General features: G+C 43.4%; 2 protein-coding genes across 5 annotated transcripts in view; one reads left to right on the top strand and one right to left on the bottom strand.

The window, feature by feature from the left end:
• Window positions 1-813, bottom strand: part of GABRA5 (gamma-aminobutyric acid type A receptor subunit alpha5) — a 64,637-nt gene extending 63,824 nt beyond the window's left edge. The window contains exons 1-2 of one of the 3 annotated variants that reach the window (XM_080377386.1): window positions 698-813; window positions 10-64 (exon numbers count right to left, since the gene is read on the bottom strand). The gene's annotated coding sequence lies outside the window, so the exon portion shown is untranslated. Of the gene's footprint in view, window positions 1-5; window positions 123-697 lie in introns of those variants that run through there. The other 2 variants (XM_080377384.1, XM_080377385.1) reach the window with 2 other exon arrangements.
• GABRB3 (gamma-aminobutyric acid type A receptor subunit beta3) overlaps window positions 1-24,297 on the top strand; it is a 217,590-nt gene that overhangs the window by 54,401 nt on the left and 138,892 nt on the right. The window lies entirely within an intron of this gene.

The raw sequence follows: 24,297 nt of genomic DNA, 5'->3' as shown, positions 1-24,297 counted from the left end.
GATACCTGCCTCAGCGACCAGATCACCAATCTCAGCATCGTGCACTAACGTTTTCCTCTGCACCCTATTAAAAAAAAAAAACAAACAACAAAAAAAAAAAACCAAAAACATAGAAGCACACACACCCCGAAATCAAAAGCAACAACAACAAAAAAAAGCACCCCAAAACAAGCCCCAGAGATACGCCCAGCGGGGAGCCGCCTGGGCTCTCCGCCCGCACCCCGCGCTGCACCGCTCGGAGCCAGCCGCCGCCGCCGCAGGGCGAACGGCCCGAACCGAACGCCGTCCCCCGGGCTCCCCCCGCCCGGCCCGCACCGCCCCGCGCCGGGTCCCGCTCCGCGCCGGGCACTGCGGGGCCGCCGCTGCCCTCCGCTGCCCTCCGCCCGCGCGCAGCCCCGGCCCGCCCGCACCCGCCCGCCGCCCGCTCCGCTCCGCTCCGCCGTCCGCGCGCCGCGCTCCGCACCGTGGGGGGGGGTGGGGGGGCACCTGCCCGCCTGCGCCCGCTCCGCCGCCCCTTCCCTTCTCCCCTCGCGTCCCCGCGGCGCCCTCGGGCTCGCCCCCGCCCCGCCCGGCCGCCAAAGTTTCCCTCGGCCATGTGCGCGGCACCGGGCGCAGCGGCGGCAGCTTCGGGGGGCTGCGGCCGGGGCTCCCCGCCGCCCCCCGCCGGCCCGGCCTGGCGCGGGAGCCCGGCGCTTACCAGCCGCCGGCGGGGGTACGAAGGCGAGGGGGCGACGTTTGCCCGAAAGTTGCGGAGCGGCAGCGTGAGCGGAGCGGGAGCGGCGGCGCTGCCTCCCCGCCGCTGGCAGGCGCGGCCCCGCCGCAGCGCCGCCCCCGCTCGGAGCCCGCGGCCGGGAGCGCGGGGCCCGCCCGCCCCTCGGGGACCCCGGCGGGCACCCCCGGGGAGGGGCCGCGGCTCCGGGGCTCCTCGCACCAGCCTCCCGGGAGCAGCCCACCGTCCCCCCCGGGGCAGGGTCCCAGGCTCGGCCGTCCGGCACCGACCGTCCGCGGGGAGAGCCCCCGCCGCAGCCCGGCCGTGCAGGTGCCGTGTGACCGCGGGGCAGGGCCGTCCCCAGCGACGGGAGAGGCTGGCCGGTGTGTGGACTCCTTGCACAGGCTCACGTATGCAGGCGTGCCCACACCCGCACTGCCACACATCCGTACATCCATACATCCGTACATCCGTACATCCGTACATCCGTACATCCGTACATCTGGGTCTGCGTTCCTTCTGTGTAGCCGAGGGATCCGACCTGAACCACTGTAACTCCTCAGGGCTGAAGCAGGGGTTTGTACCCTCCGCGTTAACCCTCTTCGTGCATCCTCACTATTAAACACCCATGGTTTCTAGCGGTACTCAACATTTCAGGAGACCTGCAAGAACTTGGAGGTTTTCTGGTGACTGTATGTAGTGGTATTCCAGAAAAATGGATGCACTGCTTCACAGCCTCAGTATCAGGAGCGTTACACTTGCTGTGTGTCCCAGTTGCACCTACTACATGCTGCTTGCAGGTCAGGAAGGATCGGTGCATTTTGACCTATCCAAAAGGTGACATGAGTGCTGTACAGTTCCAGTTCCCGGGGGCTCCTTGAGGTGCACGCAGCGTTTTGTAGCATGTGCATATCGCGTGTGATAAATACAATTTCAACATATACTGCTCTGACCGTCCTTCCAAATAATACTCCAAACTCGGTTATTAAATTATCAGATCTAACGAGGCAATGCCCGTCTTTCGGGCAACATTATGGATCAATAAAGCATTTGTTTTTTTCCCATATCCATAGAAAAGCTCTACAAAATTAATCTCCCCACCGAAATCACTGTCGGTTCTGTAGCCCGTTGCCACAGAGGGTGCTGCCACGTGTGCCCTGGTCACGGTCTGCACGGTTTGAATTGAAAACCGGGTCCTTATGAGTGCACACTTCCATATGTTTTTTTTGCTATATGCGTTTTTTCAGCAAGGATTTATGATCTCAAACGCGGAGCCGATGTCATACATTGCTCCTCATCGCTCCTCAGTGACTTCGATGGGGACCGAGCCGCGTGTGGACGCCGCTGTGGGAGCGGCCCTGCTGGCGCCCCGGAGCAGCGGAGCATGGAGCACGGAGCGCCGGCAGCTCCGCACCGCGGCTGCCTCGCCTGGGAGTGTTTAAATCGGGGTTTTTACCAGTGCTTTGGTTCCCGGCATGAACTATTCATACCTCCGTGCAGGTGACGGTGTAAAAATACGTGATCCTTACATTCTTTTACCCATGCGAGCGGCGGGGGCGCTGGCCCGCCGCTGCGGTGCGCGGTGCGCGGTGCGTGCCGCTGCTGGCCCCGGTGGCCTCTCCGGGCCCGCGAAGGGACACGGCAGGAAAACGGGGAAGAAAAGCTTAAAGCACAGGAGCGGCCTAAGGGGGAGCGCCGCGCTCAGCCCAACTGGCGGTGCCCGGGCCGGGCGAAAGGCGGTGCTCGCCCTGGAAGCCGCGGCCCTACGCCCCCGCCGCGCTGCCCCCCGCGCTCCTGTCACCCGGGTGGGCGACCTCGCCGGTGGGGCCGCAGCGCGCGGTGGCCGCCGCCAGGGGGCAGCGCAGCTCCACGCAAGGCCGGCGGCGGGCGGCGGGCGGCGCGAGCAGGGCGCCCCGGAGCGGGCGGTGGCGCCCGCGGGCCGCGGCAGGCCCCGGGCCGGGGTGTGGGCCGGCGGGCCGTGGGGGACCGGGCAGGGCCCCGTGGGGGGCAGCGGGGGAGCCACCGCGTGCCGTGCGGCGCCTTCGGTGCGAGGAGGCCGAGGCGGGTGCTGGCAGCGCCCCTCGGGCGCGGCCAGTCGCTCCCCGCAGCAGCGCCGGGGCCGGTGCGCAGCCCGGCCGGTGAGCGGCAGCGGGTGCCGCCGAACCGGCGCTGTCTGCCGGCTGGGCACAGCTCATGGCACAGCGCGTGTGGAACACGCTGTTTGTAATGCAAAGGTATTGAGTTCCGGGCAAAGGTGCGCTCCCGAGAGCTGTCAGGCATTAGCTGGGTAGCATGCGGGGCCGGATCCCTGCAGGACGCAGCCTTGACCCGTGGGAGCGGAGTTACTACGAGCCACAGAGAAATCTTTGCTGTGGAGGCGGCAGCGTGGCGGTGTCCTCCGCTGTGTGTTTCCTCGGGCGCTGCCTTGCTCTGCGCGCTGACCCTGCCCGTGCGCCCGGCTGCCTCGCTCCGTCGGAAGGATCCGGCCTACCCAGGGTCTGAGGTGGCCGCATTTTATTGCAATCAAGGAAATACGTTGGTCGGTTGTTCTCTGTGCTGGTGTTTAGCAAAAGCCAACATAGCTGCTCCGTACCGTGATTTCCTTTAATATTTGGGAGAAGCTTTGTGTGGTCCCTCTCTGACACCACTTCTCCCTGCTTCATTAAATACTGTTGCTTATTTGCAGAGGTAAATTCAGTTAAGCCAGATCATCCTCTACATGGGACTGAAACAACAGGGCAGGCAAATCGGGCTGTGGTTTTTACCATGCACGCATGGGCACTTACACACTCAGCGCTCATTGGGAAACACACACCAAGTCCTAACACCGTGACACTGGAAGATGGCCTGTTTCTACAGCAGCCAAAGGCAGTCTGTCACTGATCAAGCCATTCCTTCTTCTGCCAGAAAAGCTACAGAAAGCTCATGAGGTTGGGTGAAGGTGTGACGTGCTGTGGATATTGACCCAAGCGGTAGGCTCTTCAGAGGCATTCTCTTCTGCCAAAACATTTAACTTCTGACATCCAGGTGGAGAGGATTGCCTGTTTACTTGAAATCTCCTTTGGCCTCCTAGCTAAGACTCCACAAAAGGCAGAGCATGGGATTTTGGTGATATAAATTCTTTTTCAACAGAGAGCAGCCTGAATTCATCAGTCACTGCAGGAATCCCTAATCGTCAGCTGACACCCACTCAGCCACTCTCAACACAGAGACTGGATCCGAACAAAGGGGGTAAAAGTCTCATTTCCACTCTCAGTATGTGTAGAGACCACAGTCAAGAGGCATCTACTCAGGCCTGGTGAGACACACATGAAGTGCTGGGTCTGGCTTCAGGCTCCCCACTATGAGAGAGACATGAACACAGTGGAGAAAGTCCAGCAAAGGACTAAGAAGATTATTAAAGGATTGGAGAATCTCTCCTATGAGGAGAGGCTGAGAGAGCTGGGACTGTTCAGCCTGGAGAAGAGAAGGCTTAGGACAAGGGACAGTGGATGAAAATTGGAAAACATGACATTCCATCTGAACACAAGAAAACATGTTTTTACTTTGAGGGTGGTCAAACACAGGGAACAGGTTTCCCAGAGAGGCTTTGAAATCCCCATCTGTGGAGATACTCAATATCTGAAAGGGAATGATCCTGGGAAACCCATTGCAGGTGACCCTGCTTGAGTGGGAAGTGGCTGATGTCCAGAGGTGCCCTGCAGCCTCAGCCATCCTGTAAGCCTGTAAGCTATGAAAACAGTGTCATCCTGTGAAACCCTCTGTTACTTTGGTCTAATGGGGCAATGTGTCTAAAACCCCCAAACTATTTCACAACTGTACCTGGTAGTGAAATGATACAAACAACCTTGCTGATGTGAGAGGTATTAGAATCCAATAGACTTTGAAGCGTTCGGTGTATTTCTCAATGATAAGGAGGGATATTAAAAGCCTCTTTTTTCCCCCCTCATGCATGCCCATTCTACAATGCCATGGACACCCATAAAACATGACCATTGCCCTGCATTTCACTTATCTGGCAGGCCACGCTGCAGACAGAGCTGCACTTAGGAGCTGGTGTTTTGGGGGGTTGTTTTGCACACTCCAGTGACAAGAGAGAGCTACTTAATGAAGCTTTGTGAAAGGCAGCTGGGGGCAGAGTAACATTGGGAAGGATCGATCAGAGACAGAGTTGGTCCCTTTTTGTGTGACACACGAGACATCAGTGGTGCCTCTGGGAGAGAGAGGCAGGTGACCACTTGCTCTGCCCCAGCAGAATTCCAGCTGGCTGTGAAAATGTTTTTAGCAAGTGAAACTGAGGCTTCTGCATGCCGTTTGCATGATTTCCAAATCTGCAGGTTCAAAGGTCCAAAAACTTCATCTGAAGTTAATCCTGAGCAGGTTGCTTTCTGCACACGTTCAGTTTAGAAACGAATGGAAGGCTGCATTTTCTGTTTGGCAGCTCATCCTATCTGTTACGGGCAACCTACATTTCAGTCCTATTCCACATATTAGACTAGCAGTTGAGTGAACATTGAGGGTATGCCTGAACACTACTGTCATGGATTTATAGCATGCCCTAAGCTTCAGTGTTTCTGAAAACCATTCTAGGCACCTTACAGAGGTCCCTACTCTACAATGAGAGCCTTGGGTGCTGGCAGCCCTGTTTTCCCAAAGTGGCTGGCATGAAATTTAAATTATTTTGGACCTGTATTAGACACATTGCCCCATTAGACCAAAGTAATTATATCTAGAGATACCTCTCCCACCCAAAGGAATGGAGAACATTTCCGACATTTTTCAAGCCATCGTAAATTTATAAATCCTTGGATTAGAGTATTAAAGCAAAGTTTGTCTGTTACGTATAACGACGTCCCTGTCTTTCTGCACCCACGTAAGGGGCTCCATCTTTTTTCCCTAAAGCCACATTGTCTGTCTCCTTACAATTCCCTTCTCACCTATAGATCCTATCCTCCCTACAGGTTAACCCAGCTGGTCCAGATTTACACAGTTTAAATCCCACCTATGTGGCTGAGTGGAACTGTTGAAAGCCTAGCACTGGTTGGTGAGGAGCACAGGGCAGGGTCAGTGGTGAGGTTCAGGCCTGGCACTGTCCTTGCAGTGCCTTTGCGGGGAAATGTTACGCACAGTTGGGTTTTGACAGTTCACTCACATCGGTTCAGCTTTTCCTGTGACCTGGAAAAGAGAGAATTTCTTTTACAGCTGTGGATAGCAATGCGAAGTCAGAGCGTGGGGTCAAACCTGTTCACAGGTGTTTTTCCCATGGAAGAACTGAGGTTTTATTCACATCCTTGCCAGGTTCAGATGTGCAATCTCCCTGTTCCTGCAGAGTCTACCAAAGTCTCCCCTTGAGATATAAACCATGAAAGCTAAAGGGATTTACTATGTGTCCTGAACTGCTAGTTCAGGGTCTTAGATTCAGGAGGTGGAAGGAGCTACCTAGCAGCAGTCCCTCCTGCATCACACAGTCCACACATTTCCATAGCACTACAAACTGTGACTCTCTGGTTTGCTTTTCTCTTGCTTTGTGAGAATACAGGCTGTTTTTTTCTGGGTATCGACAAACGCTACAACAGGTCACCTCCTCCGTGAGTGTTATATCCCATAAACAAGTGCCTGCTGTTAATTCACCTTGAATCTGCCCCTGGTTTCTTCTCTTGTTGGCACAGTGTTCTTGGGAGAGATAAGGTTATGGACTAGTGAGATTGGCATTGTGGGCAGAAGGAGATTTGAAATAAAGGTGTCACCCCATCAAAATTTATAACCTGAAGATCTCTTAGATTTAACATTCTGGGCAAAATTAACAAATTGATTTAATGTACCTATATGGACATAGCGGATACAGATGTGAAATTCACATTTTGCCCACATCTGAGCTGGACCAATTACAGGTTCGCTGCTTTGCAACCACAGACATTATGCTAATAGTATGGGAATGGCAGTGCAAAGAGAGGTACTTGAAGTTTTTCTTAGCAGGCCTAGTGAGAAGCAGATGTATTCAGAAGACAGTCAGTAAACAGAAGAACACTTTGTCTTCCCAGTCTGTGTGCTGACTCAGTGGTGGCAGTCATTGTGTCCTGACGTTCCCAGGTGATTGCCTGTGGATCTTCCAGTTATCCAGAATTTAACTTAGAAACAGGAAAAATATATAAACTATACTTTTGCACAAAAAGAAATGATAATGGAAAAGATGAATAAATGTTCTCTAAACATGTAAGATACTTGTAACTAATGTGTTCAAGTAGATGTCACTAAACACTGGTGATAGATGCTTACATTTTCTGTGTGAACTTAGGGGTTTTTTACTGCATACACTTGAGCATCAACTCAGAAAATGTCTGAAATGGCATTTTATGATCCTATCTTATGAAATACCTTAATTTCTTCAAAATGGATGAATTTACTGGTTAGTATTTTAGCTAGCTAGAGTAGCAGTTATATCTTTATTTGAAAAATAATGGGTCATTTAGGTAGCATTCTATATGACCTTTAAGGACTTAGTCCTCCTGTTTAGTGATTCAGCTGCATCTTTTCTGTAAGTAGCTGTGACACTGCACAGTGCACTCCATGTGAGGACTGGGAACACCTTTTATGATACAGTTGAGCAAAAACCCAACTTACTCTGTATTCTGAAGCATCTAAGTAAGAAAACATTTTGTGGAGAAAAACCATAATGATCCAGTTTCATACATATGATTCATGAAGATTAATCAGGCTTAAACTAGAGCATATGAGTTCTGCATCAGTATTCAAGGGTTTATGCATATGCTACTGTACATGTAATTCCTTCATAACAGGAAGGAGAGAAAAACCTTGGAAGGAACAACACAGAAATTCATTGAACTAAGATGGAAGGATCAATGCTGATAAATTCTTTTTTAAGTATATATTCAAATGTTCATAATGTGTGGAAGGTGAGTGTACTCATGGACAATACAGGAATATAGTAACCTCGGAATACAGTAACCTAATGTACTTAGTGATGCTAAGGACAGAGTATTTGAAGTATAGAAATCAGTTAAATACAGAAAAGATGTACCAAAATCTATTTGGCAGTACATCTCTGAATTTTATTGCACATACATATGTATGTATCTCTCTCTCTCATATTTAGGTTATAAGCTATAAATCTTTATGGCTATTGATACATGTCTGTACATATCAAATCTACCTGTCAACTGGGTTTTGGCTATATAATTGCTAAGATAAGATTGGATTAGCATGTTTTAAGCTGTTGTCATGAACTCTGGTCTTTTCTGGCTGCTATAGTTTCCGTATTTACTGCATTTCTCTGTGTTGTTTATGTGTGCACTGGGCATACTGACAGAACTCATTATTTCTGTTCCTGATCAACACAGGTAACTGTCAAAGATACCAACAGATACTAGCTTTCATTTTCATGGAATTCCATATAAGTTTTGAAGTCACCCAGTAATGATTCTTTATAATAATTAGCTGCTGCTACAAAAAAATACATTAATGCATACCATTTGGAAAGCTGTAGACACAACTTACATTTATTTTAGGATTCGCAATATACTGATTTTCAGGCTGAATTTATTGGCAAGGGTTAGGTGGGAATAAATGTTCTCGGTAGTTCTAAATCCCATTAAATGTGACTTCTGTTATATAGATTCAAGTACTATAATTAATAAAATTTCAAGAAAAGATTTTTTAAATTGTTTGATCTATAATTAACACTTACAGAAATTGGACAGGGCTATTAAAAAAAAAAAGAAAAAAACCATCTAAATGCCTTGTTTTGGAAAAGATATTGATGGAGATTTCACAATGATCTACATATAATACTATGGGATGCTAAATATTACCAATTGAAATATAGAAGTATATATATACCACACCAGTGCAGGTGATGCCAGTCCTACAGCTTTGTGTGAACTTTGTCAGTATCAGTGCAGTAGGATTCAGAAAGATAAAGATAATAACATATATTATGTATAACAGTCAACAAGCCAGATCTTCATGTAGTATAAATTGACTAAGTGAAGAGCAGTGGAACTACACACATACCTCAGCTGAGGTTATGCCTCCAGTGTGACCCAGTAATTATGGTTCAGTCAAGGAGTGTTTGAATCTGAAGAATGAGATTTAGCACAAATATTAAGTAGGGGCATTTTTTTTTTCTTTTTGGTAAACAATCTATTAAATGAAAAATGCAGGTGGCTTGCTCACAAAACAACTGCAAAGTAGGCTAAAATGTGCCCATTTGTATTAGTCAATGGAAAAAAAGTAAAGTAAAACACCAGAAATACTGAGCACCTTGGCTTTAATATTTCTAAAAAAGTCAATAGGATGGAAGAGGAGGATATCATTGCAGAAACAGTTAAGAACAGCTGTGAGGAATCATCATACAACCTGTGCTTTGGATATTCCCTTTGGCTGCAAGAAACGCAGATTAACTCTTTGCTATGGGCAGCCATTATCTTTTTGGAAATAGGGAACATTTTATGGATTCTCTTTGTTCTCTCCTCATAAACTGTTCCATTTTTACAGAACTGATTGAGTGTTCAGTAAGTCAGCTGTCAGTGGAGATGAATACCTGTGTGCCAGCCCTTGCCAAGGAAAGCTTTGCCTGGAGGGAAGGAAAGCACCCTACTTCCAAGCTGCATATTTAGGGTGTAGCAGATTCAAGTTCAGTCCCAGGTGCAGAGTGTTTTCCTTGACTACTTGTTCTGTAGTTTTTGAAGGAAGCAAATGAACTGGAGGGATAGCAAGGCACCCTCTTTCCAGGTCCCCAGGCTGCACACTTCCTGTGTCCTTCTTTAAAGCCCACAGCTCCATTGGCTGCACATTTTGGAGAAACAGGAGTGCTTGCATAAATGAGCTAAGCTGGATTTATCACTACGCCTTTCACCTTCAGCAACTGAAAACCAGTGGATTAGTTTCAAATCTGGGATCTGGATCGTGTACAAGAAACTTTACCTGCTTGTCTAAACACATCACTTGTGGATGCAGAGAGCGAATACCCATGTTAAATTTTAGCAGCCAAGGAGTGGGAATGGTCAATGAACATAGCATCTCAGGTGCACAGAAGAGGATCAAAAGAATAGCTTCAAAGAGAAAAAATGTGACTTAAATAAAATATGACTGCTGGAATGGTTGCAGTTTGATCTACTGGTGTTTTCCCAGCTTACTAAAAAGAACAAAACAAGAGCCATCAAATGTTAATCAGATGTTATTTGTGTGGAGAGCGCTGGGGCAGAATCCTGGGTATGCTCAAGACAGCAGGGGGGAATGGGTTTCAAGTGAATAATACAAAAAAAGAGAACTTAAGCATGTCAGTTAGTTTTCCACTCTAAATGTGTTCCATCATTAAGTGCCATTTCATTGAAATCAGATTTATAGTGCTTTTATCTCATCTTTTTGAGTTCCAGCATCTACACCACAGAAGAGTAAATTACCCGTCCTGGAACTACCAACACCCCAGTAGCTAAGGCTTTCACCCAGATAGGTGAACCAGGTTCAAGACCTTTCTGTAAACACTGGACTCAAGTATTAGTCTCTTAATGTAATGATAAACCCAATATTCTGGCAGCTGACTATTAACTGTGTGTCTTATTTTAGGGATGACCAACTTGGGATGCCCAAGGCTTATAGAGCACTTGCAGTGGCAGACCAAGTCGGTGAGAGCTGTGGTTTCTCAGCACCTCTGACTGCAAGGCAGTGCAGTCTCAAGTAATGTGCACAGGATTTCAAGCCATGAATTTTAATCCTTGCTCTGCCACTAATTCACTGTGTAGCTCTAGGCAAGTCCCTATCTCTTCAGCTGTAAAATGGGAATAATCATAATAATCGTTTCCTATCTTTCGGCAGCGATAAATTCATCTGTGTTCTTGAGGCATGCAAATACTACAGTGATGAGTGGCCCAGAAAAGGCCATGAAAAATGAATAATTCCATATTTACTTCAGGCTTTGGGTGTGCAGTAAATAAGGCACTTCTAACTGGCTGGTGAAGGTTACTATTCTAAGTAGCTGCTTATTCAGTAGGTGCTGTGTAATCGGTACCTCCTTACCCAGTGTAATGAATGAAAAAGGGTTCTTGGGGAAAAAAACAGGGAGGCAAAGACGTTTCTAGAAAAATCTTAATACCGGTTTACAGGAAAGCAGAGTTAGGATTTCATTGTCCATTTAGTTTCTAGCATTCTTCAACACTAAAACACTTGATTTTGGCAGCTATCATAATGTCCTTCTAAGACAGTTGTCCTCTATGCAGGTTCATGATTAGGTCTGTAACCTGCACCCTGCCTGCCATAAGAGGTTTACTCAAAAATAGTATTTTGACTGTGTATGTGTATCCATTCTTCATGTGCAATTATTTCTGTCTGAAATCCAGGAAAACCAAATCTGTCCTCTTTTTTTTATTATTTTTTTTAAAAGTCTGTTCTGATCACACTGTCACATTCCCATTCTCATATTGCATTTTTCTGGGTTCTCAGATTAGTTGCAGGGCAGATGATCTGTTTCATTTGTTATAGACTCTCTGTTTACAAATAAAATTTCCCCAAAAGGCTTCTCTTCTAACAAATAAGACTTTTGCTATTGAAAATAGCAAGGAAAAACATGTACATAGTGGTATGCTAACACTTCAATTCAAACTTTATAAGAGTAGTCGGAGCATGTTTATCCTGCAATTTAACTGCTTATTAGACCATTGCTATCACATCTGTTAAAAGCATGTGCAATCCACAAAACAAGCTGCCAAATGTCCCTTTACAATTACATTGTTCAGAGATCTGTATTGTCATTCTCTATTTTGTATTTGTGTATACGATGTGTCAGTGCAGCAGTCCCCTGACAGGACTCATTTGAGTATAGTTGGAGTCATGTTTACTTTTCTGCACACAAGGAGATCTAAGCTCTGCTGAGACAGATTATGCACAGATTTGTTGATCTAATCTCCACCCCATTTGGTGATGCTAGTCTTAAAATTAGGACATATCAAATTAGAATTGTGATATTTGAAGTAGTCTTGACATAAAAGGGAATCATCCACTGCATAGTACTCACAGCCTTTCAATGTGTCTAATAAAGAAGCATGTTTTATTGTCATCTAACATGACACATTTCTAGACATTTACTTGATATTCTTATCTGTGCTGAGATCTGTTTGAGATAATAAGAATCTGTTGCATAAAACAAAGCACAGAATATTATAAAACTATAGCATTTTTTTGTGCTACTTACATTGAGAACCTTTATGAGCAAGTATTTTGGAGCAAATTATTTCCAGATATGTCTCTTTATAGGCCCTGATCTTATGAACTGCACACATGATTCATTCTGGGCATGTGAATTCGTTGCAACTGAACCCATATGCAAAGTTATCACAGTGATTAACTCAGTATAAAAATGTTTGCAACACTCTGTCTTTTAGGGTTTTACTTTTCACTTTACAAACGGTGCCACCAGCTATGAGCAGGATACAAACAATAGGCACAGAATTATTGTCAGGGATGGCTGTTACCTCTAGTCACTTATGAATTAAACATCTGCTGTCTCACACCAAAACCGTTATAAAAATAGTTTGCATATGAAAAGAATTACTGTAAGAGTTTTCAGTGAAGAAATCTTCAGCTTGTTGTGAACACAGCAGCCTTGCTGCTCAGTAGAAGTTTGCCAGAAGTACATCACCCTTTGGATTGTTGTCTGACAGAATCTGATGGCCTAAATTTCATCTAGTATCTTTTGCTTAACGTTTCTCATTGGCTAGTTTTACATCCTCAGAGGCACCTAGATGTTAGAAAACATAGGAAAGTAAGTAGAATGTGGATTATCCAAATGTGAGTTTTCATGTAGGCTGCCCCATAGAAGAGAAGCTGATCAAAAATGTCTGTCACTTTTTCTTTAACCACTGATGAGGTCACTGGAAAAAAGTCTCCTACCATGATCTTCCACAAAAACCGTGGTCACTAAAATAACGCTGCTATTGAGAGGTAGGAGATTAACAGAATTGCAACAAGCAGAATTTCTGCAGGGACCACGCTAAGTATAAAGAATTCAGTGCTAGAATATATTGAAATGATTGTAACCTGGTTGTACTTGGAGTGAAATGTAAAACTCTCATCTTCCTGGAATAGCACCCTGATGCTTGTAATCAAAACCAATTTGAAACTGTGATGTCTGTTTCTTGGTGTCAGGGAAAGAGATTAAGGGGAAGGAGAGATCACTGTCATCTTTCATATCACAGAATGTACTTTGAAAAGCTCAAATGGAGGAAGAATGTACCATCTACCCCCACTCCAGGACCAGTTGTAATGTAGAGATGTGAGCCAGCACCACAAGCAAGGTTATAATAAGAATGATGCCTAAATTCAACAAAATCTGTGGCGGCAAGCAGCAACTATGCAATTGTGGCTTATGTAACCCAGCTCTGACTGCACGCAGGTTTACATTTTAAAGACAATAATTTGCTGTGGAAAGGAGCTGATGCTGTAAGTTTTGCTGTGGAAATGTTTTTGTTGAGATTCGCAGAGAGAGCTGAGCATGTTTGGAAGGCCAGACTCAGGTGACAGCATGGAAACCTGAGCAATGCTCCATATAATATAAAATGCCTGAATCTTTCAGAAGATTTCCTATCTTTTATTAGAAAAAAAATAACAAAGCCTTCCCTGCCATTCTCTCTATTGTATGTAGGCACTCCATGATATTGGTAAATTTGCTAATGCGGGTAATTTCATTTCAGTCTTATTTTTAATTATTATTTTCATCCCAAACTTTCCTTGTGTCTATTTCCCCAGTGGCTAAAAGATTAATGATTAACCTTCCATTAGGGAGAAGCAGGAGGAACAGGAAGATGGCTTCAGCATTATTTATTTATTATTCTTTTTCTTAGCCGGAAATTGAATTATCTACTCCCCGTTAAAGACACTTCTAATGAAAATGTCAGTTACCATGAACTAACAGTTCTTTAATAGTAGCAGTACACAACAGCTGGCTAGTAGAGCAGAATAGGAGAGGTAAAAAAGAAAAGCCAGATGTAGAACTGTGCACATTCACACATGGAAATAGATAAGCACCTTACAAGAACACATGAAGTAATCCTCAGTGCACCCTGCAATGTAGTCAAATATTTCTCAGTGACATGCCTGAGGGACAGGACACCATCTGGAAGGACCTGGACAAACTTGAGAAGTAGGCTCATGTGAACCTCATGAGGCTTAACAAGGCCAAGTGCAAGGTCCTGCACCTGGGTCAGGGCAACCACTGGTATCAATACAGGCTGGAAGATGAAGGAATTGAGAGAAAAGGACTTGGGGTTACTGGTGGATGAAAAGCCGGGCATGAGCAGGCAATGTGCGCTCACAGCCCAGAAAGCCAACCACATCCTGGGGTGGCCAGCAGGTCGAGGGAGGTGATTCTGCCCCTCTGCTCTGCTCTGGTGAGACCCCACCTGCAGTGCTGCATCCAGCTGTGGGGCCCCCAGCGCAGGAAAAACACGGACCTGTTGGAGCGGGACCAGAGAAGGGCCACAAAAGTGATCAGAGAGCTGGAAGACCTCTTCTGCGAGGAAAGGCTGAGAGAGTTGGGGCTGTTTAGCCTGGAGAAGAGAAGGCTCCAGGGTGACCTGATTGCGGCCTTTCAGTATTGAAAGGGGTCTTATAAGAAAGATGGGGACAAACTTCTTAGCAGCACCTGTTGTGATAGAACAAGGGGTGATGGTTTTACTAAATGACGGTAGGTTCAGACTAGCTATAATGAAGGGATTTTTTACAATGAGGGTAGTGAAACACTGGCACAGGTTGCCCAGGATGTGGCAGATGCTCCATGCCTGGAAGCGTTCAAGGTCAGGTTGGATGGGGCTTTGAGCAACCTGGTCTAGTTGAAGATGCCCCTGCTCATCACAGGAGGGTTGGACTAGATGACCTTTAAAGGTCCCTTCCAATTCATTGTATGATTCTGTGATTCTATAGGAAGGAAATATTAACAAGGATAACTGTGTCATTTGATAGGGCACAAAATTTAAATTGTCTGTCCTAGTAGTTAGATAAATGCTTTTCTTGGTAAAATCTTCTGAATATACTCGTGAATATATGACATAAAACCTCTAGAATATCCCATGTTGCTCACGTTATAAAGTTTTCCTATTACCTAATTTTAAGGAAAATTACCTAGATCCCATATCAGATGGTACATCAGAGTCTTCAAAGATCATTGGGGTTCTCCGCAGTTCGGGCTAACCAACTTATTATGGTAGTTGGTAGATGCTGCTATCCAGCACCGCAGTATGGTGGGGTTCTTTCAAAAGGAGGAACAAAGTAAATTTGTCCATCCATTGAATTCATTAGCAAAATGGCTCTCGTACCCATGCTAAGCCATCATTCAGTCTCTTCTGTGTTGGCTTTCAAGAAGTCTGGACTTACGCAGATTTTTTTGGTCTCTCCTAACTCTCTAAGCTGCACAGATGAAATAGACTTGCACGCAATTCTCTTTCAGCTGGGATATCACCAGCTCCCTGTGCTCTTATCCCAGCTCCCTGTGCAGGAGCCACCGGAGTGCTCAAGCAGTTCCCTTTCTTCTCGCCTGAGTTTTCTGTATCTTCATACCTCAGCACCCTTCTAATCACTGAAGCTTTAGGCAGCAGCTCAGGTCTGAGTTACAGCTCAGAGGTGGGGTGCAGCAGAGGAGTTGTGCCCTGGCATTCAATACTTTTTAGAGAACGAGAAGAGAAGATTTAGGGCCCCCAGATTCAGCAATGCACCCCATAGCGTTACACAGGCTCACAGCTTTCTGGGCTTAGGGGGACAGTATTAGGACACCTGTCAGTATGCTCCGGGGTATTCTTTGACTATCAACAGATGAAGTCACATCAAATTTAAAAATGGTGCCACCCTCATGTAGATAAAGTCCTAAATACTCTGGGTTTATCATAGTCGATATCACAGTTTATCACAGTTTTAGCACAGCTGATGGGAATCTCAAACGCTTTTATTCATCTGCAAGCATCCATAGGAGATACTTCCTAAGGGAAATTTTTTCCTAAAGCTAGCCAGCCCTTGGCATAAGAAGGATGACCAGAACACGTGAGGGGTGTTTGTGTGTGGGGGGGCACACACATCCCTGTGTCATGCATTTTATTGCGGGCTGAGACTGCATTGCACTCCCATTCCTGGTCTATCAACCATCCTCCAAGGTGGGAAAATCAAAACTATTCATCTTCCACCCTGGCCAAACCCCCAGAAGAGGGCACGCTGTATGCCTGAGAAGGTGCAGCATCTGGCACGTCTGCTGTGCCTGATGGAGCTCCTGAGCTCCCAGCGGGCCGTGCAGCTTGCCATAACCTCCAGAGTAGGCATGTTTGTATGAGACACAATCTGGCTCATAGTTTCATATAATCCCCTTAATTTAGCAGAAAAATAAAGAGTAAGATGTTTCTTAGAACAATGTTTTCTTTTCCTAATGATTATTGCTTTTTAATTATTGTTCTAAGTGAATTGTATGCATAAGTGTCAATGAAAACAGATTAGAAAGAAATATGACTAAAAAAAATGATTTATGTTACAAGAGCTAGATTAATCTTTCCAGGAGGGAAACTGGAAAAGGCACCAGATCATATCACACTGAAATGCAGAAGCTGTCAGCTCCATCAGTTCCTCTTTCAGTCTAACATCAATTATAGTGGACTTGTAGCAATTTCATTTAATACTGAAAGGATTCTGTTAAGGAGGGAATGAAGGTTGACAAAGTATGTGTTTTATTCAATTTGCTACCATTTTAAAGAATGAGGTTTTAAGCTTTCTGAAAGTTATTAGATTGTATGAATTGAATGAAAAGCAAGAAAATTTGTAAAGCATAACGTGGCGTTGATTTCTAAAGCGAGAAGGAAATTCGGTCTAAAGTTCAGTGAACTACGGCTTATTTTCATTATAGACATCTACTGAGAGATTCTGTGAAGGTTTGAAACTGCTGGTAAATGTACAGACACCTAGTGAAAAGGCAGATCTGTACAGTTACAAGCGCAGGAACGGGAACACTTTATCAGCCCAAAACATACTATTCAGTGATTCCCCATCGAAATTTAGAGAAGGTGAGTAAGAACAGGGCAAGTACTTACAAGGCCACCACAAGTGAGGGCAGGTCTCTTGTGCCTAGCAGCAAGGAAGGTCTGGGAAGGCTGCAGGAGGGTCTGGCCTCACAGTCCCTCCCACTGTGGAACCAGTCCCTTCTGGGTCTCCATCACATTCCCACTCTGCCTGAGTCCACAGGCTGAAATTTTAAGGGGCTTGGAAGGGTGAAAGGAAGAAAAAAATTGGCAGGTGGTTTGGGAGTACTGAGAAACTTTCTGGTGGTAGAGGAATTAGTGTCTCTTTTGCTCAAGGGCCAAAATTGCATTCCCTGGCACCTGGCACCTGGCTCAGTGGGAAGTTAACTCCTCCGTAACTCCCAGGTTCCAGGAATCTGCACTGTAGAGTTAAAAGTTAATCTATATTTAATCATACATACTAAATCTATAATCAAGAGTTATGCATTCCAAAATGAAGGATATTACTATGTCTGAAATACTGTAAATGGATGTCTAATTGACTTATTTTATCTAAAGCACTGTTGAACGTGGAGATGCTTTCGATAGGGGAAAATACCACTTATGTTTCCTAGAAGTTAAAACAAATTACTGGGTGTTAGGAGACTAACATTCTTTTCCCTATCTGCCAGGGAAACTTTATAACAAGGATTCATATCATGACATTGATAAATGATTTAATTCCATAGAGTTTGCCCCATATTTCTCAAGTGGGATTTTTAAATGGAGATGATTAACCTCTCCTCTCTGAGGTTTCAGATGCCCAAATTTTACATTGTCTAATATATGTCTATGTCTAATATATGTCTAAAATATGTCTAATATATACACAACACTTCAGAACTTTGAAAGAAAAACAACAAATATAGCTAAAAATTATATTAGAGCTTTTTAGCCAGTTTGCATACATAGTACAACTTATAAAGATGATGATGAACAAAGCCAGGCAATTTGGAGGTTCTAGTGGATGAATACACACCGAATGAATATGAATAAATAAGGGGGCATGAATGGACATTTTCTGTTGTTTACTGGTGATAGAAAAGAATTCCAGTCTTACCCAAATCTTTATAAAATTCTTGATAAGCTGAGGTGTTGAAACATGTGCTTTGGATTTCAGCAGTCTTTTTTTCAGTCTTAAGTATGTCACAATATTTTAAAATAAACATGGAGGGAATTTTGAAACATGCCACGAATAAAAATTCTTAAAAAGTCAATGTTTTCTTTTTTAGCAAAGTCAAAAGGAGAGCTGAGAGTATTCCAGTGTCACTGGATGTTCATTTTGCATTTTTAAAAAATAATGTTTTAGGCACTAAAGTTCCACCCAGTCCTGTTAAAAGAATTGAATTAGAATAAAGCACAACTGCAACAGATGGCGGATGTTCCAGTATATTCAAGACAGTTTAAGTGTACATATTCACATCTCAAAAACCTGTAAAATAAAAATGGTGTTAGTTCTTCTGATTCATTTTTAAAGCAAAGAACATTTCCATGTTTTCCAATTCATAGCACATTTCCAATTTTTCATAGACTGCCATGACTATTTAACTACACTTTACAGTTCTCTCACACTCATGCTTGACGTGAAGTAAGGAAAATTCAGAGATACATACACTCTGTTACCAGCTTGTTTCTCTTTTAAATCAAAACTTCTGATGTTTAAAGAAGAGCTGTGGATAAGAGAAAGTACATTTTGAGGCTATGATATAATGCACTTAAAGGTCCCAAAGGCAATATTCTTAACATCTACAGCCAACTCTGAAATATAACCTAGGAATGTAAATGTTAGGGCTGGGCTCTTAAATTCAAGTTTCTTAACGCACTGTGGGCTGACAGCCTTTGAATTTATAAAGACTTCCTATCTAAACAACCAAAAGAGCTAAATATCACTTAGAATAATTATTTTGATCCGTACTTACAAAGCAGTAGCAACCTATGAGAAAGTATTACCATGCATGTATCCAGGTATCCAGGTGATTGTTTCCTCTGACTGTACATGCTTTCATCATCTTAAAATTGATCTTCCATGCACAAGCTGGAAACTAGTTTTGTGTGTACAAGTGTGTGTCAGGGGGATTCCTAACCCTATTTTGTATTTGCATATAACAATATACACACTCACGAGGCTTAGAATGGATCAAGAAATTGTTCTTCCTCATGATATTTTTTCAGATAACTGAAATACTTGTGTATTTCATGGAAAGACCTCCTCTCCATTTTTTTTAGAAAATTATATTTAAAACAAAACTAAATGAAGTATTTGTTTTCTGTGGATGCCTACAAAATCAGAGAAATGATCCTTGGAAACCCTAGCTCCTTTGAAGACCAAGGGCACCTTAAATTTTGGCAGTGAAAGTACCTGAGGAGTACCTAATGGGCCCTGTCAAATAGATGTGCTCATGGCATGGCTGTTCCACAGCAGCACCGAGCCCACCAGAGAGCATGTTCGCGACACCTACTGTCATTCAAAACTGTCATCATGTTGGGTCAGGGTGACCTCTGCATTTTGTAGTACAGGTCACTGAGTGACACACACAGTGCCCACCAGGATGCCAGGATGAAAACGCAAGGCTCCCTTCTGCCTCCATGTAACTTTGCATGGAACACATAAATCCTTCTGGGGAGAGCTGGCCTCCTTAGTCATGAGCCTTTCAGAAGTGGCATCAACTACTCTTCATGATTTTTTTTTTCCACCCAAACTATTGACTTTCATTTTGAAAATACTTAAAAGAATAAGAAGAAATTGAAGAGGCTGAGAGGGCAGGCTTCGTTTTAAGTCCTCATTTCTCCTTCCACTGAAGCTGAAATGCACTCCAGTATACATCGAAGATGCACAATCCTTGTATTGAGAGCTAAATCTCATGTCTTTTATAATATGGATACACTTGTCGAACACATATTGTGGTCCATAAAAGTGTACAGATGTAAAGAGGTTTATTTCTACAGGATTTTATGACCGCTAACCACACCTGAAATTTTTTCTTCCTGAAAAAAGGCACATATTTTACAACAGCCCTCTAATAGCTCAAGAGGGTTAGAAGGGACACTGGCAAACTTCGCCCTGGTGTATATGCAAGTGCTTTAGGGGATCAAAGAACGGAAATTAAAAATATGCTACTGAATGAATTTCTGAAGGAAGAGAAGCAAAATCAGTGATTTATTTGTGGAGAGTGCAGTAATGAAAACCATAGGACAGTTTAAGATCTGAAAATTATTTCACTGCTGGGTCACAGTAGACCAGAAGCATGTATTTCTGATCACACTGAGCATACACATTCCCATACTGAATCAAGCCAAAGCTGCATCTAGGTTGCCTTCCTGCCTCTGATGATGGGCAGTAGCACAACTTTGGGAGGAGCATAAGAAACAGGACAGACAGAAAGCAATTCTTCCCCAGATACAACGTTTCTGTTTCAAGCAGTCTGAGGTTTATGGACTTCCTTAGCCAGAGGGTGCATTCACAACATTGATTTTAATAGCCATTGATAGAGCTCCTTTTCATGCATTTGTCTAATGGATTTTTGAGCCCATTTATAACTTTGACCTCCACAGCTTCCTCTGGCAATGAGCTTCACAATTTAATTATGCATTGTGTGAAAAAGGACTTCATATTGCTTGCTTTAAACCAACCACCTGATCATCTGAGTGCTCCTTTGTTTTTTATAGTGTGAGCGATAACAAATAATCAGTTAGCCAGTCTATGACTTCATACACATCTATCATCTCTCTCCTCCCTCAGCTGCTTTGCAGACGTAAGACTTTCAGCCTAAGTAGCTTTCTTCTTACCAATGCTATTTTGTACTTCTAATCATCCCTGTAGCTCTTTCCTATACCTTTATCTAGCTCTCAAGCTCTTTGAGATGGAAGACAACTGCACAAAATTTGCAGGATGTGGGTAGGCTGCAGATTTCTGCAATACTGTACTGATCCTGCTTTGTTCTGGGCACTTGCTTACCTTTGTGACATCTGCTGAGCATGGAGCTTGGACCTTCACTGAAATATCTGCAGTGGCTCTGAGATCTTTACTCAAAGGATAATGGCAAATTTATGCACCGCTGTTGTGTGTGTTTTGATAGCTTTCCCGATGTCTATTATTTTTTATATTTGGAAACCGAATGCATTAAAAAGAAAAAAAAAAAGAAATTATGTGGACTAAAATAAATAGAACCTACTGGATCTGAATAGAACGAGACACCTTGAAGAATATAAGTTATTTAAAATGTGAGTAAACAGGAGTCGACATCTTGACATATTCTCAATTCAACCTTCCTACCTCGCTTTTTTAATGCCAACAAGCGGGTTTGTGGACTTGCTAATTCACTGGCATGTGTCTGAGCAATGCTAAACTTCCCAGCTCTGGCTGATGGCAAAAGGAGTCAAGACTGGCTGGCTCTCACAGAATTGGAAACTACAAAAAAGTATTGTTCTGGTAACTGTTTATACTACGTGACATTGTCACTTCCATACTATTTGTGGAGCTTGATGCTGGGAAAAAATGAATTTCTAGAGAGGTTATGAAAGATCAAGGATGTTATAATGTCATCAGAATTACATGTAACTTGGGCATCAGCATTACATAAAAGCATATTGAATGCTTACTTAACATAACATTTGAATAAATCATGTTTAAAATCATGTTCACTGAAACATTTATTTCAGCTAGAGCCATATAGTTTAAGCTTCTCATACATAAACATTTTTGGCATTATTTATGAAAACTTGGCTTGCATCCACTTAATTTATACTTTAAAAAATAAGAGATAGCTATGTGAATCTTGTATTTATAGCAGAAACCTCCATCGTCTGCTGCTTACTGAGGTTTCAGCAGATCTACAATGGTAATTCAATAATCGTGTCTATAATATCCTGGGAGCTTTAAACACAGCTTCCCATTTTTGCATTTGGCATTTCAGTCTGTACTTTCTTACTTTTCTTGATAGGCTTCTAGGTACTAAAAATAATTCGCTAGTGCCTATCACGCTGTGTGACAATGATGCCCTTGAACACCTAACCTGGCTGGCATGGGCTGAACCTCCTAGGAAAAGGGAAAGGGAATTTTATTGACTCATTCGTGCTGGTTCCTCACTGCTTCTGAAGTTTCTGGAGGGAGGGCTTGCAAGATGGATTGAGCAATCTTGAGGTAAAAGCCCAGAAGCAGCTTCCAGGGAGGGAGACTTACACTGAGGTTTTGCATCTAGCTGTTAACTGCCAATAGTTATTGCACCTAAGCCATGGTGTATGGGCTTAATTTGGTCTCTATTGTGTATGCTGGCTCAACAAACAAAAGTATTTTCTTCACTTCAAAATGAAAAAGGCTCAAACATAATGAGGTGTGCATTCTCCAAGCCTGTGGAGAAAGAGTTTAGCATCATGTTTGTTTTTCCTTCTGTTTGCAAACGGTTTGTGTGAGGTGTAAGGAGTCCTTTCCAGAATGGAAAAAGAAAGTATTTTTTCTCAATAGTGTCATTCCATGTTCAGATGCTTTCAGAATCTGAAATATCTCACTTTCTTATTGTTAGCATTATCTTCCAAGCCATAAATATTAGCCTTTGTATCTATATTTTCATGCTGAATCATTTTTTAGATGCATAACATCGAGAGTACTTGTTAAACATTCTGTGATTCACTAGCATTGCTTTGTGTTCTGGCCTTAATCCAGAAACGGCAATTGCATTTCACTTTCCTTAAGACTATATTCAAATGAGTATGATATTTAACTTAATTTTTGCTTTTACATGATCTTGTAGGATTTAAAGGTGTGACAGAAAGTGATGATTGTTGCTTATAATTTAACATACATTTATTTAAAAGATTCCAGCAATTCCAGAAATATAGCATCAACCCAGCAGCTTTCCTGTTTCTTTGCTGTCCACTTACCATTAGCAGGGATATCCTTCATGGAGCTCCAACCTAAAGACGTATAGGACATCTTGGTCTGATAAGCTTTTGGAGGCAATATACTTAATGTACTGAAACAGATCTAGCCTTCCTTGCCATTAATAAGCCCCATGGTTGGGATTTATTTTATGCAATATTACATACCCAGAAGTTAGATGTCTAGCTAGATATAAGCTATGTTCATAGTTAGGTACTTCTAGAGGGTGATTCATCTGCGCTATTTTGCCTTTTTCGGCCTTTGGAGTTCCTTTCAGTCTTTGGACTTGGTTCCCCACCCCCCTCACTGATTACTAAAGTAGCCCATGATAACTGGGTCAGACATACACATTTAGTCTTTGATGCTTGCATCAGCAAGGAGAAATCCCAACCTGAGACATTCTGAGCTGTGATATCACCCAGAAATTTGTGGGCTTTAAAAAAACTCACAAAGTTCTTATTTTGCAATTCAGAAAATTCCTAACATTCTAATATGGGTTGTTCATGGTATGGTTTTCTGTATTATATTGAGTGAGACTTCAAGAAAGTTGGGGGGAAGAAAAGGGGAAAAGATGAGTTACTATTTTTGTTACTTTAATAAACCTAAATGCAAAACATTAGCTCTTTCTAGCAACAAAAACTCCACCAGCAGCAATACTGAAACCATATGCCCTCCATTTGATTTACCATCAACGACTGCCTGGCTGCACACAGAGCCTCTCTGCTTAATAGTGGCTCTAGGCAAGAGCATGTATAATATTCAAAGCAGTTTTGTTCTTTTATTAAAGTTGTGATAAGGATGCAAAGCATTTTAATGGGAATAATCAATTATATAATAGTATTCATATACAACAAAGTGCTTTTAATATAAGTACTTTTAATGTGGTGCTTTTGTGATGGGGAAATTACTTTTGTAATACTTTCAGAAGCATGTCTTCTGTTGGTGCCAGGCAGACAGCAGCAGTAGGAGACTTCTGTAAGAGATGAACTCCATTTACTCCCCATTCAGAAGAAGGCATTTTTCAATGCAGAGACCAAAGGATTTTACCACTCTGCTGAATAAGAGAATTTTAACATCAAGATGTGTCTACATTTTTGTAAGAGAAGAAAAAAATGGAGTGCATTATCAGTCTGAATAAAAGCTCATTGTAGATACTTCAACATTTAAAAGATTAAGTTTGATTATTTCCTGTTACACTTGCCTAATTGTTTTCCTGATCTCCCTTTGCTGTTATCATCTCTCTTAAAAAAAAAAAAAAAGCTAAGTTATTTCTATCCTACCATTGGCATTTTTGCTGATAGACGTCAAAAGTTATAAACACAACATGGCCATAAAAGATGTTTTTGCACTCTTTTGAAAATTGTTATAAAAATCTTAACAGAAACTGTTAGTAAGTGCAAGTTTCTTTTTATTTTATGGGTGTGGATATATTTAGGTAAGGGGATTGAAACCAGACACTTTTTCAATCTATATTGTACATGTTCATTTAGAAGTGGTGCCCTCTTCCACCCATAGCTAATTTGTTATCAATCCATGCCAGTTGTCATGGTTACAGGGTGAGCTGCATCTGTCTGTCAGGTGTCGTTGGCTACCTTTGGCAGCACAGCCCTAAAGGGAGATGAAGGCTGAGGACGCTCCCTGACTCTCTATCCAGCCTCTGCAAACGTAGAGCG

The sequence above is a fragment of the Falco punctatus genome (genome assembly GCF_963210335.1).
Source record: "Falco punctatus genome assembly, chromosome: 2".
Taxonomy (NCBI): domain Eukaryota; kingdom Metazoa; phylum Chordata; class Aves; order Falconiformes; family Falconidae; genus Falco; species Falco punctatus.
Note: the sequence above shows the minus strand (reverse complement) of the source record. Positions and strands in the feature narration are given on the sequence as shown.